The 5,984-nt window shown below is 38.8% G+C and overlaps 1 protein-coding gene across 1 annotated transcript in view; it reads right to left on the reverse strand.

The window, feature by feature from the left end:
• The window catches only part of LOC107657082 (asc-type amino acid transporter 1-like), a 15,405-nt gene that overhangs the window by 5,381 nt on the left and 4,040 nt on the right, over window positions 1-5,984 (reverse strand). The window lies entirely within an intron of this gene.

Below are 5,984 nucleotides of genomic sequence, written 5' to 3' on the forward strand. Positions count from 1 at the left end.
AAATACAGTTTTCCATTCTATGGCACCTTTAAAGAGGGGAAATAAAGATCAGATGTAACTTATTTTACTGCTGCAGGGAAAACACTGACCCATTCAAGTGGTTATCACTCGGCAAACTTTCAAGGGTGCCTCAAGATAATTTCATAATTTAAAATAAGACAAAATTTGCATTAAATTTTAAATTTTATATTTAAAATAAAAATTTGAGTCCCCTTTGTTCAGGGACTCATTATTCCACTTCTGTTCATCAAATGCCTATGAATCTTAGTTCAGTTTATGTCTCAGGTAGGTTAAACTTTTTGTTAATAATAATGTTACTTTTATTCACATTTGCTGGAAATAAAAGCAGTTGAATGTTGGGGGGGGGGTTAGTTTACATTTTTCTAGTTATGCTAAAAGCAGTTGAATGTTGGGGGGGGGGGTTAGTTTACATTTTTCTAGTTATGCTTGTCAAACTCTATAATATTTCACTAGGTAGAAATTGTAAAACACAAATTACTGAAAAAATAATGCAAATTCATTGGTTAAAAAGAGTGGGAGACTTGAAAAACATGCAGCTCTTAAAACGTATGGAATCCTGAAATGTAATTTACAGACACTACGAGTGTCAGGTCTTCAGATATTCTTGTGAACAATGGGGGGCCTTCGAGTCAAAAGGTTGACAACAACTTCTTCAACTGAAGTCAATGTAAGTTAGTGCAGAGGAAAAGTAGAGTGATACAGTTACCTCAAATCACTCTTACTTTGTTATCTGTAAGGTAACCGTAGACTGATATGGTTACCTTACATATTTATTACGTATCTTTCTTTATGCATTACAACTGGGACTTCTTTGGAAACAAAAAAAAGAATAGTTTATCAACTGGCATCAATACAAAGCAGACGAAAACTGACGGATTAAAAAAAGCAAAACTACTCTATACATTCACGGGCGGAAGTACAGGCATTAGAGGCCTGCTTGTCTGTACATCTGTGATTGAGGTTGGTGGCTTCTGTGTTCAGCCGTATTGTGTAACAGCTCCGGTAGATCCGGTACACAGAGGTCCGTCTCCAGGGCTTGACGGCACAGTATACCCAGGCATGTCGAGGGAGACACTGGGCAAAGGGGAGACGGGTTACCCCCACTCATCCATCAATGGCCGGAATTACCCACCCACACACGCAAACACATGCGGGGCATCTGTCAGACCCCCCTAGACAAACAGCTTCCGATGCCCCACAACAAAAATGGTCCAGACGCCAGCTGAATTGTTGGCGAGAGTAAGCAGTCGACAAGAGCGGCTCACAGCCTGTAAACTAACAGCTAACCTGCTCAACTTCATCCGCTCATGTGATCCTGAGCTCAATACACAACAGCTGTCAACCTTCATGGTCAGATAGCATTCAGTGAATCAATATAGTACAGCAGTCTTTAAGATAAAAGCACAACTCAGGTAAAAGCAAACAATAAAACACACTTAAAACCTAAACCTGCATCCACAGTGCATCCAAATGTAGTTTTCATATTTTATTCAGAAAACTGATTAATACGTTGATTGTATAACAATGGCCTCTCTCTTGGTTCAATGTGATTAAAACAATATGCCTCAAGAGTCACTGTGATTTTTTTTCTCACAGTTATTAGGTGTTCTTAGGGACCTTAAAATTACAGCATTAGCAAGATGATCAAAGACACAATGTTCAAATCATAGTGACATTTATTAGTAATAATAATCTGAATAGAAAAATATATTTGCCAGTTTACGGTAGCCAGGCAACATATTAGCTCATATTCACCCCAAAATATTGCTCTCATGTTGTTCTAAACTTGTATGACTTTTTGTACGATCCTTTAACATAAATGATTAAAAATAACTCGCATTAATATAAAATATGCAGTGACAGGTGTAATCCATTTTATACAATAGATTTCAGAGCACTACAGTGTTTGCCATGAGTTTAGTTTCCTCTTGTTTGGCTTTAGCGGATCTGACTCCAGCTCCTTCTGTTTTGTATCACAGTGCAGAATTGACTAAGGGTGGCCAAATGAAGTTAAATGAACACAAAGCTAATGAGAGGAGAATTCTAATGAAGTGCAGTAACAGCCTTTAAATCTGCCAAAATACAACCACTCACTTCAAACCCCCGAGAGGGGCATCCCTCTGCAGCTAACTGACCGATAAAGCCAACAAAAGACGCACTAAATACACAAAAATGTGCTAAACACTATATCTCTCTGTGGCCAAAGCCTGAAATAAGTGTTATGTTTTTAATGTTTACTCAGTGTTGTAAATGGCAAGCATTTAAACAGTTTTATATATATAAAAAAGACATTAAGAAAAACGTCTCTAGGTTACGTATGTAACCATGGTTCCCCGAGGGAACGAGACGCTGCGTCGAGATAGCTATGGGAACGCCCCTGCGTGACCACGTTCTGAAGCACGTGCAAAATCAGTCCAATGGAGCAGCGAGACGTCACGAGCAGGGTGACGTGAGTGCCAGTAAGTATATCCTGAAGGGGAACTATTTTGATTTGTATTGTCTCTTTACTTCTTTGGCATGATTGAAGTATTTATGTTTTTTTAAATAATATTGCAGACATGAGCAACAAGAGTCACATAAACAGATCTCTTTCAGTCTCTGGGGTGTGTGGCCTTTACATTTACACAAGAGAGGAGAAGCTTTCCACAAACTCATAAACCAATAAAAATGTACAAAGCATTAGAACAGTAAACTACCTGCCATTAAAGATACAGTTGTAAAAAAGTAATGTGGCACACATCTTTTTTTTCCAAAGTCAAATGAGAGATTGAGTTAAGTTGTATTATGCAGGTCAATAAGACGCTTCACAAAGGTCTGTGTGTTTGTTTGTGTATCCAGACCAGCGGGAGCTGTGTGTGTGTTTGTGTGTGTGTGGGGGTATCTCTCTGTGTGTAATCTGACTGCAGTAGACAGAGCTTGTGACATTCATTCAGAACATTCAGAAGGGGAGGGCAAATGTAACACATGGTGCAATATAGACAATTTCTCTCACACAGTGCAACTAAGAACACTCACTCATAACCAGGGGTTCATGCAAAGGTTTCCAAATGCATCAGTTTACCATTAAAAATATCCACTGCTGCATCAACACAGACAGCTTGAAAAAACCTGTACCTCCACTTCAAGCTAGGTTTGTGTATTTACATGTTCCTGAATTTGAATAATCAATTGTTGTATTTACTATTGTATTTTATTTGATATACAGTATTTTTAACCGAATGTCATTCATTTTATGAATGGCGAAAGAACACTTAATTTCCCACTAATTCACAAATATTCCTGTCAATATTTTAGATTTTAGTTAGATTTTTAAGCTATCTTATTAAAGATGGAAGAACATTTTGTGGTGCAGTCTATCCAAATGAAGAATTTTTGACGGGGCTGGGTTAATTGCTTATTTCTCGGTCTAATCTGTTAAAAAAAATGTTTTTTAAAAATGAATGTAGTTATTGTTTTGAGTTAACTTTTGTGTTACTGCTGCATTTTTTTTTTTTTTTGGAGTTGCAATCCAGTAAATTTATCATCCCGTCATTTTACATTAAACAAATTTCTTGTGGACATGCTCAATTCAATTCAAATTCCAACTATAAACTGAAAGGGAGACTGAATTTCGTCCAACCCTGCTTAAATCCTCACCACTGACTGACACAGCAGAAGTTCGTGATCACACAACAAGCAGATAAAACTTTTGAATCCAATGCAAGGGACATTTTTTGTGGGCATTTCTGTGGGAACTGTATGCGAAAAAACGGTGCTAAGTGTATGAAGACCACGGGTGTTTTCCTGAGGTCTCGTCTTATTACAGGGTATTTGTTTGGTCGAAAGGTTAATGACAGACTGTGGGAGGGCGAGCGTTAGAACTGTGCCCTTCCTAAGCATGACTCACACACTCCAAGCGGCTTATGAAAAGATCATAATTCACTCCTCATTTGTCAGGTTTAACGGTATTTTAGCGCCATTCACAAAGTCCCGCCTCTATGCTCTTTTACATCAAAGAGCATTTAGGTAACTAGAGCAACCGCAAGGTCCCCAAACAATACACAATACAGAGGACACGCCCACATGTTCCGCCGGCTCAAAGCCTGGCACCATTACGTAGTCTGATGCCACACAGCCTGAGGGTCAGGTGCCCTAATACCATGACATCGATACCAACCCCACCCTGCTATCCAGACCCAAACAAATATGTTCCAGAATATCTGGCTAATTGGAAGAGAGTGTAGAGATTTAATAATAATAATAATAATTCATTACATTTATATAGCGCTTTTCTAGGCACTCAAAGCACTCTACATTGTCAGGGGAATCTCCTCATCCACCACCAGTGTGCAGCATCCACCTGGGTCAGAACGCCCACCACACACCAGCTTATTGGTGGAGAGGAAACAGAGTGATGAAGCCAATCAGCAGATATGGGGATGGTTAGGAGGCCATGATGGTCAGAGGCCAATGGGCAAATTTGGCCAGGATGCCGGGGTTACACCCCTACTCTTTTTCGAAAGACATCCTGGGATTTTTAATGACCACAGAGAGTCAGGACCTCGGTTCAACCCTGCTTAGCTTCATTGGGCAACCAGTCTTGGGCTACAGGGTGATATGGCTGCCGGCCGATTTGGGATGCAGATCCAGCATCCTTTGATAAGGCAAATACATGAGGTGTCTTCCATAAATAGAGCCATAGCCCCTGCTCTTTGGAGTATGTCTGACTCAAAGCTTTAGTTGGCAGTTCTTCAGGACAGATTCTGCTGCCAAAAATAGGGATGGATGGCTCAGCTCAGCCAGCACTGTCATTAGGACCACTGCCCTCACATTGACACACCCCCAGTACTTCTTCCTGGGAGACCCTGTCCAGATCTGACAGGTCCAAACCAGCTGAGTCACGTGTCTCTTCTGAAACAAACACACGCATAGACATACATTTGACTGGTTTATCTCCACCAGCTCCAAAAATATCCTGCCATGCGCCCACCAGGGTTAAGCACTCAGATCAAGATTGAACCACAGTAAAGGGGTTTATACACACACGAGGGAGTGATTGAGAAAGAGAGACAGACAGAATGAAGGACAAAGTAGACTCATCATGACTATGTCTAAGTCAGAATGAAACTCTGTATGCACTGGGGATGCACAATATGTCAGCACCACATTAGAGTTTTTTTTTTTACTTAACAGCATTGATGGTTATTTGGATATATAATTGTTTGTTAATGCTCATTTCCTCTAAAGGAAATTACCTTTGCTGTCATCAAATGCTCACTAAAGGCAATCTTTAAAAACGCTTAGAATTTAATACTATTACATGCAATCCACACAACCCTACAGAGTATAAGCAGTTTGGAGAATGGATGGATGGAGTACAGCAAATCTTCAAATATCCATTTTTCATTTAAAACCACTAATTTTATTTTTTTATGATTTTATTTTTAATTTTTAATTTTAAACAAAATAGTTAAGAATTTTAATAGATGCCATTTATTGCTTATAAGTCATAACATTAAAATAATTACTGGCTTCACTATCTGTATCAGTATCGGACAAAATTTTAATATTGGTGCATCCTTAGTATGCACTACAAAACAAAATAGTTAAGAATTTTAATAGATGCCATTTATTGCTTATAAGTCGTAACATGAAAATAATTACTGGCTTCACTATCTGTATCAGTATCGGACAAAATTTTAATATTGGTGCATCCTTAGTATGCACTACAGTATATCTATCTATCAAGTGATTTGCTATATCTAGGAAATTATAATTAAAGGATTAGTTCACTTCTGAATTAAAATTTCCTCATAATTTTCTCACCCCCCATGTCATCCAAGATGTTCATGTCTTTCTTTCTTCAGTCGAAAGGAAATTAAGGTTTTTGAGGAAAACATTCCAGGGTTTTTCTCTATATAGTGGACTTCAGTGGGGTTCACTGGGTGGAAGGTCCAAATTGCAGCTTCAGTGCAGCTTCAAAG

This window comes from Sinocyclocheilus anshuiensis, unplaced genomic scaffold, assembly GCF_001515605.1.
Source record: "Sinocyclocheilus anshuiensis isolate Anshui unplaced genomic scaffold, SAMN03320099.WGS_v1.1 scaffold944, whole genome shotgun sequence".
In the NCBI taxonomy this organism is placed as follows: Eukaryota; Metazoa; Chordata; class Actinopteri; order Cypriniformes; family Cyprinidae; genus Sinocyclocheilus; species Sinocyclocheilus anshuiensis.